Source organism: Podarcis filfolensis (genome assembly GCF_964270895.1).
Source record: "Podarcis filfolensis genome assembly, chromosome: W".
Taxonomy (NCBI): domain Eukaryota; kingdom Metazoa; phylum Chordata; class Lepidosauria; order Squamata; family Lacertidae; genus Podarcis; species Podarcis filfolensis.
The window spans coordinates 21,486,684-21,511,147 of record NC_139619.1 but is presented as its reverse complement, the minus strand read 5'-3'; the positions used below and the strand labels follow the sequence as shown (position 1 = coordinate 21,511,147).

At 44.7% G+C, this 24,464-nt stretch overlaps 1 protein-coding gene and 1 long non-coding RNA gene across 2 annotated transcripts in view; one reads left to right on the top strand and one right to left on the bottom strand.

Moving 5' to 3' along the window:
• LOC310753869 overlaps positions 1-22,839 on the bottom strand; it is a 42,097-nt gene extending 19,258 nt beyond the window's left edge. Inside the window, exon 1 of the long non-coding RNA XR_014543473.1 lies at positions 22,464-22,839. This is a non-coding gene — a long non-coding RNA (uncharacterized lncRNA). The remainder of the gene's footprint in view (positions 1-22,463) is intronic.
• LOC310753843 (four and a half LIM domains protein 1-like) overlaps positions 1-24,464 on the top strand; it is a 108,110-nt gene that overhangs the window by 28,818 nt on the left and 54,828 nt on the right. The window lies entirely within an intron of this gene.

Sequence of the window (24,464 nt, the reverse complement as noted above, 5' to 3'; positions counted from 1 at the left end):
TGAGAACCATGAAGTACTTGGCTCCACCCAAAGAGGGGGCTAGTGGACCAACGAGATCAGCATGCACTACCTGATATGGTTCTGTAGCTTGTCTACTAGACACTTTACCTTTCACAGCCATTTTGACCTTGTTTGCTGCACATGCCTTACACTTCATGTGGTCGGGGACAGAGGGTGGCGCTTGGGGGGGAATTGTCATCGCGCCACTCCTTGGTGTGTGGAGTGCCTCAGGGTGCGATACTCTCCCCGATGCTTTTCAACATCTTTATGCGCCCCCTCGCCCAGCTTGTCCGGAGTTTTGGGCTGGGTTGCCATCAGTATGCCCATGACACCCAACTCTATCTGTTGATGGATGGCCATCCTGACTCGGCCCCAGACACACTGATCAGATGTTTGGAAGCTGTGGCTGGATGGTTACGTGGGAGCTGGTTGAAGCTAAATCCTTCGAAGACAGAGGTCCTGTGGCTGGGATGGGACGATATGGGATTGGGGGGGCAACTTCCATCTCTTGCGGGTGTGCAATTAGTGCCAGCACCATCCGTTAAGAGTTTGGGTGTAATCTTTGACACCTCCCTTTCCATGGAGGCGCAGATTACAGCTATAACAAAGGTGGCATTTTTTCATCTCCGCCAAGCTAAGCAGTTGGCTCCTTACCTCTCTCGCCCTGACCTAGCCACTGTGATCCACGCGACGGTCACCTCCAGACTGGATTATTGTAACTCGCTCTACGTGGGGCTGCCCTTGAGACTGACCCAGAAACTCCAGCGGGTGCAGAATGCCACGGCAAGACTCATTACGGGGTCCTCGCTGCGAGATCACATTCTCCTGGTGCTATACCAGCTGCACTGGCTCCCGGTGGAGTACAGGATCAGGTTTAAGGTGCTGGTTTTAACCTTTAAAGCCCTATACGGCCTAGGACCCTCGTACCTATGGGACCGCCTCTCCTGGTATGTCCCACAGAGAAACTTACGGTCTTCAAATAAAAACATCTTGAAGGTCCCAGGCCACAGAGAGGTTAGGCTGGCCTCAACTAGAGCCAGGGCTTTTTAGGCTGTGGCTCCAATCTGCTGGAACGCTCTGTCACAAGAGACTAGGGCCCTGAGGGACTTGAGATCTTTCCGCAGGGCCTGCAAGACAGAGCTGTTCCACCAGGCCTTTGGCCAGGGCACAGCCTGACTCCCTCCTTCGGCAATCTTTGCAGAGCTCTGGCCCAATGGTTGCCATTGGTTTGAGTTGAATTAATTTTATAATGAATGATTTTAGAGTGTTGTGTTGTGTTGTACTGTTGTACTGTTTTATTGTTGTTAGCCGCCCTGAGCCCGGCTTCGGCTGGGGAGGGCGGGATATAAATAAAATTTATTATTATTATTATTATTATTATTATTATTATTATTATTATTACCTGCAGGGTTTAATAGTCATACCTTCAACTAAGGCAGGCATTTTGTAAACTGCCTCAAAGTTTAAATGACCAAGTTTCCTGTGATAATCATGAATACATCCTGCATGCAAAACCTTGTTAGTATCTGCAATACAATAAGTTTCATCCTGCACAACATCAACAGAATCATCACAATGCAATACAAACAAACGATCAACATAATCAGCATGCAATACAAAGTCATCTTTCTTGGTGGTGCACTTCCTCTTCTTGAAGGAAACGTCTATGTCCTGTTCAGTCAACTGCGAGACGCTCAATAGGTTGTGTGCAGCATCTGGAACAAAAAGAATGTTGCATATCGATGCATCCAAGCTGTGAAGAACAACCGTTCCATAGCCTTGACTGGAGATCGTGTGGTCATCCACTTGGTGAATCGCACCTTCCTGCGGAGTAAAGGACACGAATAGGTGTTTGTCTTGTCACACGTGTTGGGTCGCTCCCGAGTCGACGATGAAGAGAGATCTAGACGTCTTCTGGACCTTTGAAGTGTAGCGTGAGACTATAGCCTTGTGTTGCATCATCCTGGACTTCTGCCCTTTGCCTTTTCCATGCATTGAGCTTTCGCTGCGCTGCTCTGTTGCTTTGGGATGTTTACAATCCCTTTTCACGTGGCCTAGACGTCCACACGAGTAGCATTTCACTGCCTTCAAAGCTTTGGCGCCATCTAGTGGTTGCACTGCATTCTGGGATGACGTCTGTGAGGACTCCCCCTTAGTGATACAGCTAGCACTACGCCGATCCGCTTCATTTAACACCACAGCAATAACATGCGCTACCATAACCTGAGCAGTAGGCAAAACAGCGAGCTGGCTGGCAATCGCTTCCCAACTTGAATCCAAAGAATGTAGCATCATGAAGGAATACACAGCCTCTGGAAATGTGATTCCATGCTGTTGCAACTCATGCCTGAGATTCTGCATTTCCATGAGGTGAGAACATACGTCTGCTCCATCAGCAAGTGCCATATCATGCAACTTGGCATAAAAGAACAAGAGACTGTCCCACATCTCTCTGGCTGAGGCCTTGTCACGCAAAAGACATAACTCTTCAGGGGACACAATAAGCATCAGAGTTCCCCTTGCTTTGGAATCCTTAGCCTCCCACTCTGGGGTAACTGGAGCTGAGGGGGGGGGGCAATCTGTTATCACATTAAACAGACCCTCTTTTCTTAGCAGAGCTTCTGCATACTGCACCCATTCCTCATAATTCCCTTTTGAGAGCTTCAGAATTCCCATCGCATATTGAAGGGCCTCCGTCACTCTAGCATTAGTCATCTTGTGTCTTTAAAGCAGGCTCTGTCTGTTTACAGGCAGCCGCGTTTCAAACAGCACACTGCATGAGGCTTTTGCATTCTCCTGCCGCAGCGATCAGTGCTTTGGCTAAAAGTTCAAAGTCCACTCTTATTGCCAATTAATTAGGGACTGTCAGGCTTCCCGGGGCAATGAGCACATACCTCCCATCAATCTTCTTGACAGGCAGAGAAGATAAGCTGCATTCCGTTCTTCTGGGCCAATAACCAAAAATGTCGGAGCCTCCGCTACGACTGAGCGACTCCTCATCCTCCGGTCGAGTCCTCTGACGTGATTAATGACCTGAGCCTTTGTTTTTGTTTTTTATTAATTTTTTATTAAATTTTATTAAATGTTACAAAAAACGAATAGAAGAAAAGAAATAGAAACAATACATAACCATACATAAAAACATTTTGTCTACACAATTTTCCAGAATGCAAACTAGAAAAGAGGAAAGACAAAAGAGAAAAGAAAGAAACAAGAAAAAGAATGAAGAGAAAAAATACTTTTCATAATCAATTATTCCAAATTCATACTCCAAACATTACAATATTTTAATCCTAGTTAAAATATTATAAAAGACTTCCACCGCATTCAACACAAGTCTCTTGGTTATCTAATTCACCTTTACATCTGTTCTTCAGTCACTTCCTTTCCTTAAATTCTTTCGTAGTCCATCTAATCTTTGTATTCTCAATATTCTTCAGAAGGTTAGTCTAAGCACAACCAAACTTTCATGTTTGATCCCTGTTTGTGTAAATATTTATTTAAGCATTCCCATTGTTTCTGTACCATAGTTTTAGATTTATGCCTTATAATATCCGTCAATTTTGCTAACTCCAGATACTCACATAGTTTACTTAACCATTCCCTTTTTGTTGGGATGTTATTTCCTTTCCAGTAACTGGACACCAATGTTCTCGCTGCTGTTGTTGCATATAGGAATATGTTAATTTTATATTTGGGGATATCCTTACTCAAAATTCCTAATAAGTATGCTTCTTCCCTTTTGTTATATGAAACCTTTATTAATTTTTTTATTTCTTCATGAATCATTTCCCAGAATTTTTTGATCTCTGAACATGTCCACCACATATGATATAGAGTACCCTTCATCTTATTGCATCTCCAACATTTATTACTAACTGATCTATTCATTTTTGCTAGTCTGTCTGGTGCCATATACCATCTGTGGTGCATCTTCATATAATTCTCTCTTATTGAATTGCAGGCCATAAAATTTATGTTTTTTCCCCAAAACCTTTTCCAATCTTCCAAATCAATTGTATATCCTAGATCCCGTTCCCACTTTAGCATATTCTCTCCTTTTACTTCTTGGTCTGGGGGGGCTTTATCTAATAATCTATACAGTTTTGAAAGTGTTTTTTTATTATTTTGTAATACCTCTCTTTCTAATTTTGATGTTTTATTCCCAAATCCCCTAATTTTTATATCTTTCTCATATGTAGCCTTAAATTGGAAATATTCTAGCCAATTTATTCCCATTGTTTTGAGTTCTTCATATTCTTTTAATTTAATATTTTCATTCATACCTTCTACTAAATCTCTATAGGATGGCCAGGTGGTTTTTATATTATTTTTTAATGTTGAGGTTGCTTCTAATGGAGAGATCCACCATGGTGTTCTTTCTATAATTCTCTCTCTTGTTCTCTCCCATACCTCATATAGGGCCTTTCTCACTAGGTGGTTTGTAAATCCTTTATGCAATTGTATTTTCCCATAGAATAAGTATCCGTGCCAGCCATATATTTTATCCCATCCTTCTAGTTTCAAAACTTCAATATCTTTTAGTAACATCCACTCTTTCATCCAACTCCAGCATGCTGCTTCGAAATACCTTCTTAAGTCTGGAACTGCAAATCCCCCAGTTTCCTTTGAACCCATCATTATTGCTGATTTTATTTTGGCTTTCTTCCCTTGCCATATAAAATTGGCAAGATCTCTTTGCCAGCTTTTAAGATATTTTGTCCCGATTATTATTGGGATTGTTTGAAATAAAAATAAGATTTTCAGTAATATAGCCATTTTAATCATTGATACTCTCCCCCATAGTGAAAGTTTTAGTTTGTTCCATTTTTCTATACTTCCTTTAATTTCCTTCCATTTTTTAATATAATTGTCGTTAAACAAATTCGTATTTTTATTTGTGATCCATACCCCTAAGTAATTTACCTTGTTCTCTATTTTTAATCCTGTTGTTCTCTCTAATTCATTTCTATCTTTCTCCCCCATATTTTTTGTTAACAATTTCGACTTGTCTTTATTCAGTTTAAATCCTGAGACTTCACCAAATTCTTTCATTTTTATTAGTGCTTTCTGAATGCTTTCTACTGGAGTTTCGGTTGTTATGATTACATCATCTGCAAAAGCTTTAACTTTGTAACATTGTGTTTCCAAATTTATACCCCTTATTTCTTTATCTTTCCTTAATGCTATTAGTAATGTTTCCAATACTGTAATGAATAGAAGTGGTGATAGGGGGCATCCTTGTCTTGTCCCTCTTTCAATATCAAATTCCTCCGTAATTTCATTATTTATAATTAATTTAGCTTTTTGTTTTTTATAAATTGCCTGAATTCCATTCATAATTCTCTTTCCTATTCTCAAACTTTCAAAAGTTTTAATTAAAAAGTTCCACGAAACACTATCAAATGCCTTTTCGGCGTCTACCAGCAGCATTGCTATTTTCTTACTTGGTCTCATTTCCACATATTCTAGTAAATCTATGATTACTCTGGTATTATCTTTAATTTGCCTCTCTGGTAGAAACCCGGCTTGGTCTTTCTTTATTATTCTATTTAACAAAATTTTCATTCTGTTTGCTAAAACACCTGTGAAAATTTTATAATCTATATTTAATAGGGAGATTGGTCTATAATTTTTAATTAATTTCGAATCTGCACCTTGTTTCAGAAGTAGGGTTATTAACGCTTCTTGCCTAGAATCTGGTATTTCTCCTTTCTCTAGTATTTCATTCATAATTAATTTTAATTTTGGTGCAATTATTTCTTCTAGTTTTTTATAGTATGTCACTGAGACTCCGTCTGGTCCTGGTGACTTCCCTTCTTTCATTTTTTAATCACTTTTTAATTTCTTCTTTATACAATTTTTTATAATATTTTATAAATCTGTCTTTAATCTGTTCTGGTTCAATAATTTCTTTTTCTTCATCTAGAATTCTATTCATTACTCTTTCTATTTGCCTTTCTTTAATAAGCCATGCCAACATTCTGCCAGGTTTATTTGCTTGTTCAAAGTATCTTTGTTTTGTCCAGATAATTTTTTTTCAACTTCTCTATTGATTAAATTGGATAAATGAGATTGTAGATTCTTTATGTGCTGGAGTGTGTCTTCATTTTTTGGATTTTTTACTAGTTCTTTTTCTTTCTCTCTTATTTGTTTATTTATCTCCATAATATTATTTTCTTTATGTCTCTTTATCTTCCCCATTTGTTGTATTGCATATCCTCTCATGTAAGCTTTACTTGCCTCCCAGATTATTTTCTTGTCTGTACCTTGATTTTCATTTATTTCAAAAAATTCTTTCAATGTTTCTTTTGCTTTTAATACCCTTTGTTCGTCTCTCCATACCTCATCATTCATTTTCCACCTCCCCTTAGTATGACTTTTAAATTTCATGTGAGCTGATACTGGGTTATGGTCTCATATAGATCTGTTCAATATTGCCACTTTATCTAAATTCAACATCAATTTCTTTGATAACCAAATTGCATCGATTCGTCCACCAGATTTTTTTGTCTCTGAATAGTAGGTTATATCCTTAACACTTGGGTTTTTTGTTCTCCAGGCATCATATAAATTAAAATTTTCAGTTAAATGATTAACGACCTGAGCCTTTGATGAGGCTCCAAGCACGTTCCCCATTACACAGAGTATACAGCAGCATGTGGAAGGACGAGTTTGAGCTACATTGCAAAGAGTTTTATTTTCCTAACTACGCAGACAGAAAAGAAACATCCTCTCTCTGTGAGAGCAGAGAGACAACTGAAAAACAAAGGAACAGGAAACAGTAACATCACATCCGTCTCCCATCTTCCGTGAGACTTCTGACAGCCTGGAATGTCTGGTATGCAAAACAGAGTCCTGTGACTCCAAGCAACTGCACAGTGGCACAAACAGAAACTAACAGGTATCTGATAATGGTCCCTGATTGCATTACTTGGGAAGTCTGGCCATTCCTTTGTGATGGGAAATACTCCGTTCCTGAATCCAGGTCCCAGGCTCACCCTATTCATATCTTAAATGTGCCCTTAAGGCAGGATTTGTGAGCACAGAGACAACAGGGAAGGTTTTCCCATTTCCATCCAAACTGCAGAGGAAGATTTGTGGTCACTGGGAAAGTCCAAATGGTTTCAGAACTGTCTTCCTATACTGTTTCAGACATGCAGTTTATATATGCGTTTCCCTTGTACAATTATGAACCTTTAATCTATATATTTTAGACCTTCAATTCTTATAACAATCCCCCCTCTGGGGCTATATTTTTTACTAAAAAATGTTGCCCCACAATTAAGAACCTGGTATCCACCTGACGATATGTTGTAAATAGATGCTTTTGTGTAAGTCTGAAGAGTCTTGCATGTCAGGCCTCTGAAGGCTATTCACAAGTTGCTTATTATGGTCAATTCTTGCCTTTCTTCCGAGGAGCTCAAGCATCTCAGCAATACAGAGAGTTCGGTTAGGTTGAGGAGTCGTGAGCAACTCATTCAAGGCAATTCTGCACTCTTCACAGCTGAGAGGGAACTTAGAAGAACTTTGGTGGAACCGGAGGGAAAGCTGCATAGTTTCTCCCCCAGTGCCCCTTCTGTACCTCTGAAGGTTTGGTGCCCAGGGGCTCTTACCATTACAGAAGAGGGAGGGAGGGAGGGAGAGGGAGGGAGGGAGGGAGGCGGGGACTCCTGTGCAGGGATTCCTCAGGTTAAGCCTCTGAATCAGATTCCCAGGCCATCACACCATCCCCTCTCCCAGGCCCCCCCCTCAACCGAGGGTCCGGACCCGGCTTGCTGGGGTACGCCACATGGAAATCACGGAGGCAGGCAGGTGCGTGGACTTTGGCCGCTGGTTCCCAGGAGCGGTCGATGGGCCCATACCCCTTCCAGTCGATGAGATATTGGAGCTTACCCCTGTGGTATCGTGAGTCGAGGATGCGCTCCACCTCGTACTCAGGCTCCCCCTGAACCAAAACTAGCTGCGGTCGGGGTCGGTTCAGGTGAAACTCGTTGGGCGGGGCCACCAGACTCAGAAGGGACCTGTGGAATACCGGGTGAACCTTCAGGGTTACGGGCAACCGGAGACGTAATGCCACAGGCGAGACCTGGTCCACGATAGGAAACGGGCCGGTGAAGCGAGCGTCCAGCTTCCGCGAAGGCCAAGAGGGGTGGAGGTGGCGAGTGGAGAGCCATACCAGGTCGCCGACGCTGAGTTCCGTCCCCACCTGGCAGTGGCGGTCGGCCTGGGCCTTGTATACATCCTTGGCCTGGCGCAGTTGCTCCATCAATAGTTGCTGCTGAGACTGGAGCTCCTGGAGCCAATCTGCCACTGCAGGGACTGCAGATGCCTGCAGCACATCCGGGAACAACCGCGGATGGTAACCGTAACTGGCCTGTAACAGGGTCTGCTGGGTGGACGCGTTCACCGCGTTGTTGTAAGCGAACTCTGCCAATGCAAGGTGGTCGACCCAGTCGTCCTGCTGGAAGCTGCAGTAACACTGGAGGTACTGCTCCAGCACCGCGTTTGCCTGTTCCGTCTGGCCATCGGTCTGTGGGTGGTAGGCTGACGATAGACAGACCTCTGTCCCGAGGGTCTGGTGCAACGCTCGCCAGAAACGGGATGTGAACTGAACGCACCAGTCGGACACGACACGCTCAGGTAGGCCATGCAGGCGGAAGACATTCTGAAGGTATAGTTGAGCAGTTTCCTTAGCCGTGGGTATGGATGGGCAGGGGGCACAGTGCACCATCTTAGTGAAATGGTCTGAGAAAACCAGGAGGCAGGTAAAGCGACGAGACGGGGGTAAGTCCACCACAAAGTCCAGCGAGACCGTGTGCCAAGGACGTGGTGGGACTGGCAACGGCTGGAGTAGGCTGGGGGGTCGTCCAGTAGGACCCTTGGCCCACCGGCAGACGTCACATCCAGCGACGTAGCGAGCCACTTCAGCCTTCAGGCGGGGCCACCAAAACTCCTGGCTTACCAGATGGGTGGTCCGATACCGCCTGAAGTGCCCCGCTGCTGGGGCGTCATGGGTCATCCGGAGAACCTCAGCCCGCAGTGGTCCTGGAGGGATGTACAGGTGACCATGGTGTAGCAGTAGGCCCTGGTGCACGACCACCCCCGGATACTGAGGGCATGACCCTTCGGCCAGTTCCCGGAGTTGTTCTTGAGCCTAAGCGTCGACCCGTTGCTGTTCCCGCACCCGAGCCCGCAGTGGCTCAGCCTCCTGAGCGGCCAGGAACGCGGCTGGTGGTAGAATCGTGGTTGGTACTGCTTGCTGTACCGTGTCTGCGACGTCTTCAGGTTTCCGGGACAGGGCATCCACCTTCTGGTTTTGGGAGCTAGGGATGTAGCGGATCCAGAACTGGAACCAAGAGAAGAACAGCGCCCACCGAATCTGCCTTTGGTTCAGCTTGCGGGTGGTTTGGAGGTATTCCAGGTTCCGGTGGTCGGTTCTCACTTCCACCGGGTGTCGTGCCCCCTCAAGATGATGGCGCCAGACCTCAAAGGCCACCTTGATGGCCAGTAGTTCCCGCTCCCACACGGTATAGTTACGCTCCACCGGAAGGAGCTGGCGGGAATAGTAGGCACAAGGTAATAGTGGCGCATCTGGTCCGTGCTGTTGGGACAAGACAGCACCGAGTGCCTTGCTGGAGGTGTCAGTCTCCACCACAAAGGGTTGAGAGGGATCAGGATGCTGCAGAATCGGTGCCCTCTGGAAACAGGCTTTCAACCCCTGAAACGCCTCCTCTGCCTCCCTGTCCCGGGAAAATGGCGTCTTGGGGTGCAGCAGTCGGGTCAACGGGGTGGTGTGATGAGCATAGCCTGCAATGAAGGTCCAGGAATAGTTGGTGAACCCCAGGAACCGTTGTAGGTCCTTGCGGTTCTGGGGTGCCTCCCACTCCCGAACCGCAGCCACCTTCCCAGGATCCATCTGCACCCCAACTGGAGAGAGTCGGTGACCAAGGAAGTCTACCGACCGCTGATGGAACTCGCACTTGCTGAGCTTAGCATACAGGTGGTGCTCCCGCAAGCGCTGCAGCACGGTCCAGACATGCCCCTCGTGGCTAGCTGGGTCACGGGAGAAAATCAAAATGTCAGCTAGGTACACCACCACGAACTTGTCTAGCAAGTCCAAGAACATGTGGTTGATGTACCGTTGGAACACGGCGGGCGCGTTGCACAATCCGAAAGGCATTACCAGGTATTTGAACTGCCCATACCAGGTCCCGAATGCAGTTTTGCACTCATCCCCGGCTCGGATCCAAATCAAATTGTAGGCCCCCCAAAGGTCTAGCTTGGTGAACACCTGCACCCCTTGCACCCGCTCCAGCAACTCCGAGATAAGGGGCAAGGGGTACCGGTCTGGGATAGTAATCTTGTTCAGGGCCCAGTAATCATGGCAAAGACGAAGCTCCCCTCACTTCTTCTTAACGAAGAGCACTGGAGCGGCGGTGGGCGAGGTGGAAGGCCGAATGAACCCATGCTCCAGGTTCTTGTGAAGGAAGTCCTGCAAAGCTTCGCTCTCCGGCTCCGTAAGAGAGTATAGACGACTCACAGGTAGGGGCGCCCCGGGGTGGAGGTCTATGCCGCAGTCGAAAGACCGATGAGGCGGCAGCTGGTCTGCACCCCGTTCCTCGAACACGTCTTGGTAGTCCTGGTAAACAGCAGAGAGCATCGACGCAGCCTCCCCAGTGGGGGCAGCCGCTAGCATCTTGGACCGAGCATGGGGACACGGGTCTGGGAAGTGCACAGTCCAATTGACCCAGTCGATCTGAACATTGTGAGACTCCAGCCAGTCCATCCTAAGCACCAGGGGAAACTGGGGCATGGTAGCAATGTCCAAAGTTTGCACCTCCCAGTGCTGCTGGTGACACAGAACCAAGGGCTGTGTCTCCTGAGTAATGGTGCCCGAGCGCAGGAGCCGTCTGTCAATTGCCTCCACCTGTACCGGTTCCAACTTATCCTGGAGTGGCACCTGATGATGGGCGGCAAAGGCAGAGTCCATATACGAGCGGGTTGCCCCTGAATCCACCAGAGCATGGGTGAGAATCCAGGGCCCGCCAGGGGGGTATAGGAGCACCAGAACCATGAGGTGTCGCAATTCCACCGGTGAGGGCCCCTCTTGCATGGTTTGGGACCCCAGGTAGCCAAGGCCTTCGGCTACCAGGGTTGACGGTTTCCCTGAGGCCGGCATCTTCTCGGGACAGGATCGGGCATAATGTCCACTCCCACCGCAGTAGAGACACAGGTTTCCCTCCCGACGCTGCGTCTTCTCCGAGGGGGAGAGGCGAGGTCGTGCTGCCCCGAGCTGTGTTGGCTCGTCCAGCAATCGGCTGTGGCCGTGGACTTGCTGGTAAGGACTGAAGCCAGAAGCCGGGAGTGCGGGTGGTCCCGGGCCTGGCGACGGTCCTCCAACTGATCGTCTATCTGCAAGCTCAACTGAATGAGGGCGTCCAGCATGGTGGGGCGATCCATCGTGGCTAGCTGGTCCAGTATCTCTTCCGAAAGCCCCTCGAGATACTGGTCCCACAGTGCAGAGTCATTCCAGGACAAGTCCTGCGCCAACAGCCGAAATTCTGTGGTGTAGGCGGCAGCTGTGGACTTGTCCTGTTTCGACCGGCGAATTGCCTGATTGGCTTGGCTCCCCTTCAGAGGGTTGCCAAACGCAGTCTCCAAGTGGTTACAAAACCCCACATAGTCTGTCAGCAAAGGAGAGTCTTGCCGGAGCAACGGCAAAGCCCACTTGGCCACCTGGTCTTTTTTTTTTCTTTAAGTAATATTTATTAAGAGTTTAAAGATTACAAAAAGAAGAAAAAAAGTTAAACAAAGCAAAACAATACAATACAAGAAAAACAAAAACACTACTTATCTTAACAAAACAAAAGCAAGAACAGAAACAATTAAAAACACATCCAATATTTCCATATCTTGTCTTTCATTTACTTGTTTCAACGACCTCCTCACACCTCCCTTTTTTGTATTCCAGTTCAGTTAGCTATTTCAGCAAATCCTTTCCATCTTTCTCATTTTTTGTCCTATAATTTATCTTAACCCAATCTAACCTTATTTTTTTCCCTTTGGCCCATTAACAATCTATTTTTACTTAATTCTTTATAACATTTCTGCTAAAGCCATATAGCTTCATTCCAACATCCTTCTAACATTCATTAATTTTACAATGTTTCTGTAAATAGTCTTTAAATTTTTTCCAATCTTCTTCCACCGACTCTTCTCCCTGGTCTCGGATTCTGCCAGTCATTTCCGCCAGTTCCATGTAGTCCATCAGCTTCATCTGCCATTCTTCCCGGGTGGGTAAATCTTGTGTCTTCCAATACTTTGCGATGAGTATTCTTGCTGCTGTTGTAACATAGATAAAGAAAGTTCTATCCTTCTTTGGCACCAATTGGCCGACCATGCCCAGGAGAAAGGCCTCTGGTTTCTTCAGGAAGGTATATTTAAATACCTTTTTCATTTCATTATAAATCATCTCCCAGAATGCCTTAATCCTTGGGCATGTCCACCAAAGGTGAAAGAATGTACCTTCAGTCTCATTACATTTCCAACATTTATTATCGGGCAAATGGTAAATTTTTGCAAGCTTGACTGGTGTCACGTACCACCTGTAAACCATTTTCATTAAATTCTCTCTTAAGGCATTACATGCCGTAAACTTCATACCTGTGGTCCATAACTGTTCCCAGTCAGCCATCATGATGTTGTGTCCAACATCTTGTGCCCATTTAATCATAGCAGATTTCACCGTTTCATCCTGAGTGTTCCATTTCAACAGCAAGTTATACATTCTTGACAAATTCTTAATTTTGGGATCTAACAATTCTGTTTCCAATTTTGATTTTTCCACCTGGAAGCCAAGTTTTTTGTCCAAATTATATGCCTCCATTATTTGGTAGTAATGGAGCCAGTCTCGCACTCTATTTTTTAATTTTCCAAAGCTCTGCAGTTTTATTCTGTCTCCCTCTTGTTCCAGAATTTCCCAATATTTCGGCCATTTGGCCTCCATATTGAGTTTTTTCTGAGCCTTCGCTTCCATTGGTGACAACCATCTTGGGGTTTTATTTTCTAACAAGTCCTTATATCTTATCCAGACATTAAACAGTGCTTTTCTGACAATATGGTTTTTAAACGCTTTATGTGCTTTAACCTTGTCATACCACAAATATGCATGCCAACCAAATACATTGTTGAAACCTTCTAAGTCCAGCACATCAGTGTTTTCAAGAAGCAGCCACTCTCTCAGCCAGCAAAAAGCGGCTGATTCATAATAAAGTTTAAGGTCTGGCAGGGCAAATCCACCTCTTTAGCATCAGTTAATATCTTAAATTTTATTCGAGGCTTCTTGCCCTGCCAGACGAATCAGGAGACATCTCTCTGCCACTTCTTGAAACAGTCCATTTTGTCCAAGATTTGCAATGTTTGAAACAAAAACAGCATCCTTGGCAATACGTTCATTTTTATCACAGCAATTCGGCCTAACAGTGATAACTTCAGATTTGACCATATTTCTAAGTCCTTTTTCACTTCAATCCAGCATTTTTCATAATTATCCTTAAATAAATTCACATTCTTAGCAGTCATGTTAACCCCTAAATATTTCACTTTCTTAACCAATGTTAATCCTGTCTCCTTCTGAAACTTATCTCTCTCTATCACAGTTAGGTTTTTCTCTAGAACCTTAGTTTTTGTCTTGTTCAACTTAAAGCCTGCTACCTGACCAAATTCTTGAATCAGTTCCAGTACTCTTTTAGTACTAGATTCTGGCTCCTGTAAAGTCAATACCAAATCATCAGCAAATGCTTTCAGTTTGTACTGTTTAGCTCCCACTTGTATACCTTTAACCAATTGGTCCCTTCTAATCATATTTAGCAGAACCTCCAGGACCGATATAAAAAGCAATGGAGAGATTGGGCAACCTTGTCGTGTTCCTTTCTCAATCTTAAATTCTTCTGTCACTACATTATTCACAATTAATTTAGCCTTTTGTTCTGAATAAATTGCACCTATACCATTTCCAAAACCTTGACCTACCCCCATCCCCTGTAGATTCTTCTTCATAAAACTCCAAGAAATATTGTCAAAGGCTTTCTCCGCGTCCACAAATATCAGAACTGCTTTAGTATTAATATTCACTTGTAGTTTTTCTAAGATATTAATTATGTTCCTCATATTATCAGACAAATGTCTGCCTGGGAGAAAGCCCGCTTGGTCTTTATGAATTTCTTCTACTAACACCTTTTTTAATCTTTTAGCCAAAATATCTGCAAAAATTTTGTAATCCACATTAAGCAGCGATATGGGGCGGTAGTTCTTAAGCTGTGTCTTTTCAGTCTCTGTTTTCGGTATAAGTGTAATATAAGCTTCCTTCCACGACTCTGGTGCCCTTTTCCCTTCCAGTATTTCATTACAGACTTCCTTTAAAGGTTGTATTAACCATTCTTTCAGAGATCTGTAATATCTTGAAGTCAAACCATCCGGTCCTGGAGATTTACCTAATTGCATGTTCTGTATGGCCCCTTCTACTTCCTGCTCCGTTATTTTATAATTCAACATTAGCTTATTTTCCTGAGAGATTTTCTGTAGTCCATTTATTTTCAAAAATCGATCAATGTCCATTTCTTTCTGCTTCTCCTGTGTATATAGTTGTTTAAAGTACCTCTGGAAGCACTTTCTAATCTCTACTGGATTCTGTATATTCTTTCCTTCCACTTACAAATTCGTAATAGTATTAAGTTTTTGTCTTTTTTTCATTTGCCAAGCCAACAATTTTCCGCACTTATTTGCTGATTCAAATGTCTTTTGTCTCATCTGTTTAATCTTCCATTCTATTTCCTGATTCATCATTTTCATATATTGTACTTGATATAACTTTATCTCTTTCAGGATCTCCTACTACTTTGGTTTCGCTCTCAATTTCTTCTCTCCTTCCTTTATTTTCTCCAGGATTTTATCTTTTTTTTCATTTTGAGTTCTCTTCTTGATTGCATTCTTTTGTATCAAAAATCCTCTCATAACCGCTTTACTTGCGTCCCAGATTACTCTTTTTTCCACAGTGGTGTTCATATTTATCTCAAAATAGTCTCTCAAAGTTTTTTGGGCCTTCTTAGTCACTTCTTCGTTCCTAAGCAAGGTATCATTCATCCTCCATCTAAAGGAACCAATTGGGGTCAATTTCATTTCCATCTTCACAGCATTGTGGTCAGAACAAGTTTTAGGACAAATTTCCGCTTTACTGATCTTCGGAGCCAGTCCTCTAGTTACCCAAATTTGGTCAATTCTTGTCCATGTCATTTTGGCCTCAGAAAAGAAGGTTCCCTCTCTGCCCAGAGGGTTCTTCATTCTCCAAATATCAACTAAATCCACCTGGTCTTTCAGCAAGCTGAACAAGAAGTGCACCTTGGTGCGATCATCAGGACTCGCCCCTGAATATACAGCTTGGCCTGGGCAAGGAACATGGGAAAGCTGGCTGGGGACCCATCAAATTTCTCTGGCAGGGCCACTGGGTACTTGCCAGAAACTGGGGTGTCGGCCCCAGAAGCCGGTAAGGCATCCAACCGCTGCTGAAGCGCCGTAACCGCATTGCTGAGCTGCTGCACGATGTGGGACAAGGCCTGGTTTTCCTGGGCCAATGCCCCCAGTGCAGCCGCCTGGTCAGCCATGGTTCTTCCCTAACGCACCCCAATGAAGGGGGAGTGTGGGTGTGGCAGGAGCAAACTCTGCTGGTCCCAGGGGGGTTACCGTGCGGTGTGGTCTGAGTCCGGTCCTGGGTCGAGGGTCTGGAGGCTGTCCATCAAGGGCAAAGCGGGTTCCAAGGCAAGGAGCCGGGCATGGTCAGGAACTCCGGAAGGACAGGTCTGGGTGCTGGCAGAAACAGGTTTCCAACAACGTTGCTCCCGCAACCTGGGACCGGGCTGACTGGCCTTTATCTTCTCTGAGGCCAGGGGCGGTCCCGGCCCACAGGTGACCCGCCTCTCCTGGCCTTAAGGCGAGCACTCCTCCTGAGAGAACCCAGTTCCCTCCGCCTCTCTGCCCTCAGCCTCTGCAGCTCAGGAGAGGCTGGAGGGTTACTGGACCCAGAGGCAACCTCACCTTCCCCTGACAGGGCTGGGAGAGGAGCACCTGCAGGCAATGGGTCCTCGATCACCTCCGGAGCCAGAGTGGATTCATCTGGTGTCTGCTCCTGAGGATCCAGCACAGGTGGGGGCCCTTCAGATTCAAGCCCCTGACCCGGCTCGGCCGGCCCTGGAGGCGGGGACTCCTGTGCAGGCTGGGATTCCTCCGGTTCAGCCTCTGAATCAGATTCCCAGGCCATCACAGAGAGAGAGAGAGAGAGAGAGAGAGAGAGAGAGAGAGAGAGAGAGAGAGAGGGAGGGAGGGAGGGAGGGAGAGAGAGGGAGAGAGATTTTCCAGTTCTTTTTTGACATTTACCATCTGCTGCTCCTCTCTGCGAACCCTTCGGGACCACATTTCTCTTTGGCTTCGGCTAATTCCACCTGTTGCTGAAACCAAACACCCCTGACTGGTTGCTGAGAGGTGTTTGGCAAAGAGAGTTTGGCTGGGGGCATATATCAGCAGCAGTTTTGAATCCTCCTCCAAGCCTTGCGCTTTTCCTCTTCCTTCTTCTCTCCTTTCTATTACGACATGGGTTGGCAAACTACGGCCCGGGGGCCGGATCCAGCCGCATCGCCTTCTCAATCCAGCCCGCGGACAGCCCAGGAATCGGCATGTTTTTACATAAGTAGAATGTGCCCTTTTCTTTAAAATGCACCTCTGGGTGATTTGTGGGGCCTACCTGGTATTTTTACATGAGTAGAATGTGCACTTTTCTTTAAAATGTGTCTCTGGGTTATTTGTGGGGCATAGGAATTTGTTCATTTTTTCCCCCTTCAAAATATAGTCCGGCCCCCCGCAAGGTCTGAGGGACAGTGGACCCACCCCCTGCTGAAAAAGTTTCCAGAACCCTGAATTATGGTCTCCATCAGTGCCAGATTTATGTCTAGGGGAGTAAGTCGGTTGAAGCCTAGGGCCTTAGATGCACTTTCTTCAAGAGATAAGTTTAGGATGAAATCATTTCTTCTTATAATACAGGCATGTCCAACAGGTAGATCGTGACCTACCAGTAGATCACTGGACGTCTGTGATAGATCACTGGCTTGCACCAAAGAAGCTCAACATCTTTGGCCCTCCTAAAAAAAGCTCAAGAACTTTGACCTGAACCCCTCAAAAGGGGGAAGATCACTGCCAGTTTTTAACTCTGTGAGTAGATCACAGTCTCTTGGGAGTTGGCCACCCCTGTAATATACCATCTATACAACATTTTCATATAGTTTTCTTTTAGCAGTATGCAATAGGACGGTTCATAAAAAAACTCTTTTTTGAAAATGCCTGCTCCAAAGGTCTTATCTTACTACACCAAGGATTATATTGTTGTTGTTAAGTCGTGTCTGACTCTTTGTGACACCATGGACCAGAGCACGCCAGGCACTCCTGTCATCCACTGCCTCCCGCAGTTTGGTCAAACTCATGTTCGTAGCTTCGAGAACACTATCCAACCATCTCGTCCTCTGTCGTCCCCTTCTCCTTGTGCCCTCCATCCTTCCCAACATCAGGGTCTTTTCCAGGGAGTCGAGTCTTCTCATGAGGTGGCCAAAGTCTTGGAGCCTCAGCTTCAGGATCTGTCCTTCCAGTGAGCACTCAGGGCTGATTTCCTTCAGAATGGATAGGTTTGATCTTCTTGCAGTCCATGGGACTCTCAAGAGTCTCCTCCAGCACCATAATTCAAAAGCATCAATTCTTCAGCGATCAGCCTTCTTTATGGTCCAGCGCTCACTTCCATACATCACTACTTGGAAAACCATAGCTTGAACTATACGGATCTTTGTTGGCAAGGTGATGTCTCTGCTTTTTAAGATGCTGTCTAGGTTTGTCATTGCTTTTCTCCCAAGGAGCAGGCGTCTTTTAATTTTGTGACTGCTGTCACCATCTGCACTGATCATGGAGCCCAAGAAAGTAAAATCTCTCACTGCCTCCATTTCTTCCCCTTCTATTTGCCAGGAGGTGATGGGACCAGTGGCCATGATCTTCGTTTTTTTTGATGTTGAGCATCAGACCATATTTTGCGGTCTCCTCTTTCACCCTCATTAAAAGGTTCTTTAATTCCTCCTCACTTTCTGCCATCAAGGTTGTGTCATCTGCATATCTGAGGTTGTTGATATTTCTTCCGGCAATCTTAATTCCGGCTAGGGATTCATCCAGCCCAGCCTTTCGCATGATGAATTCTGCATATAAGTTAAATAACCAGGGAGACAATATACAGCCTTGTTGTATTCCTTTCCCAATTTTGAACCTATCAGTTGTTCCATGTCCAGTTCTAACTGTAGCTTCTTGTCCCACATAGAGATTTCTCAGGAGACAGATGAGGTGATCAGGCACTCCCATTTCTTTAAGAACTTGCCATAGTTTGCTGTGGTCGACACAGTCAAAGGCTTTTGCATAGTCAATGAAGCAGAAGTAGATGTCTTTCTGGAACTCTCTAGCTTTCTCCATAATCCAGCGCATGTTTGCAATTTGGTCTCTGGTTCCTCTGCCCCTTCGAAATCCAGCTTGCACTTCTGGGAGTTCTCAGTCCACATACTGCTTGAGCCTTCCTTGTAGAATTTTAAGCATAACCTTGCTAGCGTGTGAAATGAGTGCAATTGTGCGGTAGTTGGAGCATTCTTTGGCACTGCCCTTCTTTGGGATTGGGGTGTAGACTGATCTTCTCCAATCCTCTGGCCACTGCTGAGTTTTCCAAATTTGCTGGCATACTGAGTGTAGCACCTTAACAGCATCATCTTTTAAAATTTTAAATAGTTCAGCTGGAATATCATCACTTCCACTGGCCTTGTTATTAGCAGTGCTTTCTAAGGCCCATTTGACTTCACTCTCCAGGATGTCTGGCTCAAGGTCAGCAACCACATTACCTGGGGTGTACGAGACATCCATATCTTTCTGGTATAGTTCCTCTGTGTATTCTTGCCACCTCTTCTTGATGTCTTCTGCTTCTGTTAGGTCCTTTCCACTTTTGTCCTTTATTATGGTAATCTTTGTACGAAATGTTCCTTTCATATCTCCAATTTTCTTGAACAGATCTCTGGTTTTTCCCATTCTATTGTTTTCCTCTATTTCTTTGCATTGCTCGTTTAAGAAGGCCTTCTTGTCTCTCCTTGCTATTTTTTGGAAATCTGCATTCAGTTTCCTGTATCTTTTACTATCTCCCTCACATTTTGCTTGCCTTCTCTCCCCCGCTATTTGTAAGGCCTCGTTGGACAGCCACTTTGCTTTCTTGCATTTCCTTTTCATTGGGATGGTTTTCGTTGCTGCCTCCTGTATAATGTTACCAGCCTAAATCCATAGTTCTTCAGACACTCTGTCCACCAAATCTAAATCCTTAAACCTGTTCCTCACTTCCACTGTGTATTCATAGGGGATTTGATTTAGACTGTATCTTACCGGCCCAGTGGTTTTTCCTACTTTCTTCAGTTTAAGCTTGAATTTTGCTATAAGAAGCTGATGATCTGAGCCACAGTCAGCTCCAGGTCTTGTTTTTGCTGACTGTATAGAGCTTCTCCATCTTTGGCTGCAAAGAATATAATCAATCTGATTTCGATGCTGCCCACCTGGTGATGTCCATGTGTAGAGTCGTCTCTGGTGTTGTTGGAAAAGAGTGTTTGTGATGACCAGCTTGTTCTCTTGACAGAACTCTATTAGCCTTTGCCCTGCTTCATTTTGATCTCCAAGGCCAAACTTGCCAGTTGTTCCTTTTATCTCTTGATTCCCTACTTTAGCATTCCAATCCCCTATAATGAGAAGAACATCCTTCTTTGGTGTCATTTCTAGAAGGTGTTGTAAGTCTTCATAGAATTTGTCAATTTCAGTTTGACTATGAGGGCCACTCCATTTCTTTTACGGGATTCTTGCCCACTGTCAGGGAACTGCCATCAGCTCAGAGGCAAGAGGTGGAAGGGCAGTTAGGTTACAGGGAGCCTCCAAAGACCATGAGAAGCAGCACTACCTCTGCAGAGGAGGGAAGCCACGCCTCCAGTGGGGAAGGGGTGCAGGGCTCGGATGATGCAAGGGAGAGACACAGCAACGGCACGAACAAAGCGGGGGGGAGACAGGTCCCCCTTTGCCCACGCCCTCTTTGCACAGTTGGCTTACATGCAGAGAGGGGAGGCATGGGGGGGGGGTCAAAAGACTACTCTGCTGGGGAAAGTTTAAGGACCGCCCACTCCCAGATTCTGCTAGTCAGTGAGCAGACATGGAATTGAGTTGATCTGCATTGTGAACGTTTTGGACAGATAATAAAGCCTTGAAAAGACCAACGGGGAGTCTTGCCTGTTTGCTCTCGAGCAACCACGTGGGCATACATAACACCCACAGTAGTAGATATGATGGTTATCTGAACTGAATTCCCCAATTCCTGTCCATTTTAGTTCACTGATGCCCAGGATGTCAATATTTATTCTTGCCATCTCATTTTTGATGACATCCAACTTACCAAGGTTCGTGGTTCTTACATTCCAGGTTCCTATGCAATATTTTTCTTTACAGCATTGGACTTTCCTTTCGCTTTCAGGCATATCCACAACTGAGTGACCTTTCGGCTTTGACCCAGCTGCTTCATCAGCTCTGAATCTACTTGTACTTGTCCTCTGCTCTTCCTCAGTAGCATGTTGGACGTCTTCCGACCTGAGGGGCTCATCTTCCAGCGTCATAACTTTTCTATGCCTGTTGTCTTTGTTCATGGAGTTTTCTTGGCAGGGAATTTTCTTGGCAAGGGATTACCGTATTTTTTGCTCTATAAGACTCACTTTTTCCCTCCTAAAAAGTAAGGCGAAATGTGTGTGTGTTATGGAGTGAATGCAGGCTGCGCAGCTATCCCAGAAGCCAGAACAGCAAGAGGGATTGCTGCTTTCACTGCGCAGCGATCCCACTTGCTATTCTGGCTTCTGAGATTCAGAATATTTTTTTCTTGTTGTCCTCCTCCAAAAACTAGGTGTGTCTTGTGGTCTGGTGCATCTTATAGAGCGAAAAAAACAATATATAGCAATATCTGAAATTTCATGCATATCAGTTAATATCTTGACCTTGCTCCACAAAAATAGTTGTTTAGTTTGCCGTTTTCCTATGTTGTGAAGTCTGAAATTTCAATTCAGTGGAGCAAGGTCAAGATATTAACTGATATGCATGAAATTTTAAAAAAAGAAAAGAAAAAAGGGTAAATCTCTAGTCCTCCTAGAAAGAAAGTTGTGAAGCAAATGTGCAGGTACCATTCTAAGCAATTTACATATGTGAAATGAGCTCCCATCTGTCAGTGTTTTTAGCCAAAGGGCAAAGTCAGAGCTGTGATTGATAAGTAAGCTATTTGGACACCAAGCAATAGGAATCCCTTGCATCCTAAAGAGTTGCTCTTTTCTCCTCCCACTTTAGTTCACTTTTCCAGCTTAAGTCTTATTTTCCAGTCCTTGAAATCTCCATAGCTTGCCTTTTGTTTCCCCCTCTAATTTATGCCATGTCCCCCATGGCAATCATGTTATGACTAGCAGCCACAGCACTCTCTCAAAAATCGAAATGTGCCCACTGGTCTAAAAAAGTTGGCAATCCCTTGCCTAAATGATGTATCCTATAGCAAATGAAGCTGCTTATAGCTACAAGAGTCAAGCTTGTAACTGGCTATCCTCTTGTTATTGTCTCTGCTATTAATATTTCCTGGGTATATCTAAGAGAGATCTTATTTGCAGAATGCAATGCAACACAACTGATTTCCAGATAATAAGACTGTGCAATAGTGACTGACAAATAACATGTATGTATATTGTGGATCATCACCTTGTCGTGGTGAGTGGGCTTGCATGTTTCTACGACCCTTGTGAGCGAAGCCGTCGGGAATCTCGTACTCCCAGCAGGGTCACCCAAGGCAGTAGGTCAAAGGGAAGGAGATAGACAAAGAATGATCCAAGAAGTCCTCAACAGCAGAACAGGCGGATGATAACAAGCGGTATGTTACAACGGCTGTGAAGGCGGATGAAGGCTGCAGCAGATGGGAATCTACCAGTTTGTCGTGACTACCTCATGCCATCAGAACAGAGCCCTACTGCGAAGACTGTGTGTTGGTCAGCATGCACTTGGAATATTCCGTTCCACCTTAAGTATAGGCATGATTGTTGTGTGTCACCTGTGTGTCATGGAACTTTGAAGTGTCAGGCATAGCTCTAATGGCTTTAGCCCAAACGTAGCAGAGTTTTCCTGCACAGCGAAGAAGCGAAGAAGCTAGTTGAGGTGGAAATGACTAGTCAGCTAGACTCAGAATAACTATTTACAGGATTTATTAAAAGGAAAAATAAAACCAGCAGAGTTTCTGCATACGAAACAAAGCAAAATAAATCCTTTCTTTCTCTCTCTCTCTCCTAACCATACACAGCACTCCTACTCCTAACACACCTAACACCAAACTGTGCTAGCACTCCTAGATAACAGAGTTGAGTGCTGGTCGTTAACCAATCAGAGTAAGTAGTTTCTAGGTCAAGCAGACCTTGGCTTTCTGCCAAGAGTAAATTGACACTGCCTTGAGTTAATTGTGTGAAGCCAGAATCTGTAAGTTTTCATGAGAATCAATTAACAGAAACTGAACACCCCCTCACAGATTCTGCTGGACAATTAACATCAAATAACACCTATGTAGGAGATTATTTTTCCAGCAAACCTAAACCCTTGCACATTTGCTTGTTCTTTATCTTTGCCAATGGTTTAGTTAATACATCTGCTACATTTTCTTCACTTGATACATAAGTACATGTGTTTCCCCAGATGTTATACGGAGTAGAACTCTGGGGATGGAATCAGAAGCTGTTAGAACGGCTTGAAATCTTCCAAAATTTTTATCTCAGAAGAATTCTAGGCCTCCCTCAGAGCACTCCGGCAGCTTTCCTAAGAGTGGAAGTAGGATTACCCTCTGTGTCTGCCAGGGCCCACTTAAGATTCCTGCGTTTTTTCACCAACCTCATAGATGCCCCGAACACCTTATTGGCTAAACAAGCCTTTGTATCATTACAAAATAATACCACTTGGCATAAAAATCTACTAGACATTTTATCTAGATACAACCTACTTGAGTTTAATACTCTCAAATTGTGGAGCCCTGATAAAGTTCGGGAATGGATCTTTGAAAAAGACACCTTTTTGGACTCCACTAAGATAAAAAACTCTGGGTTTTCCTACTGGTTCCCTTGAGTAAAAGCAGTCAAAATCTGTGCCAACTACTTGGCGGAGATCACTGATCCCACCCTTCGGAGAGCTTTTACTATGGCACGGTTCCAAACATTGCCAACTGCTTATTTGACCGGTAGATACACAAAAACCCCAGTAGAACACCGTTTATGTCCTTGCCTTATGAAAATTAAAGAGGATCTTACACATTACCTCCTCTATTGCCCCATTTACTCGGGCTTTAGAGACGCATTGCTGCAAATTATACCCAATTCTATAACCAGTCCTGAAGATAGAGTAAATTTTTTGTTAGTTGATGCAAACCCACGCATTACCCATGTGGTAGCGGTTTTTGTGATGAAGGCCATGAAAGCCAGGGAAAGATTTATGGACGACAATGTAAAGACCCCTTCATCGTCTGTTTAACTTGTTGCTCGTTTTCCCTCCTTTTCTATTCTGTGGGAAGAAGGTTTTGTTGGCATAGTATGTAATGAATTTTAATATTTTTAACTATTGTAGTGTTGATGTTTGTGCACAGGCATGGTCCTCACAATAAATGGATTTGATTGATTGACATAAGTACATGTGATTATCATAGAATCATAGAATCATAGAGTTGGAAGAGACCACAAGGGCCATCGAGTCCAACCCCCTGCCAAGCAGGAAACACCATCAGAGCACTCCTGACATATGGTTGTCAAGCCTCTGCTTAAAGACCTCCAAAGAAGGAGACTCCACCACACTCCTTGGCAGCAAATTCCACTGTCGAACAGCTCTTACTGTCAGGAAGTTCTTCCTAATGTTTAGGTGGAATCTTCTTTCTTGTAGTTTGGATCCATTGCTCCGTGTCCGCTTCTCTGGAGCAGCAGAAAACAACCTTTCTCCCTCCTCTATGTGACATCCTTTTATATATTTGAACATGGCTATCATATCACCCCTTAACCTCCTCTTCTCCAGGCTAAACATGCCCAGCTCCCTTAGCCGTTCCTCATAAGGCATCGTTTCCAGGCCTTTGACCATTTTGGTTGCCCTCCTCTGGACACGTTCCAGTTTGTCAGTGTCCTTCTTGAACTGTGGTGCCCAGAACTGGACACAGTACTCCAGGTGAGGTCTGACCAGAGCAGAATACAGTGGCACTATTACTTCCCTTGATCTAGATGCTATACTCCTATTGATGCAGCCAAGAATTGCATTGGCTTTTTTAGCTGCTGCGT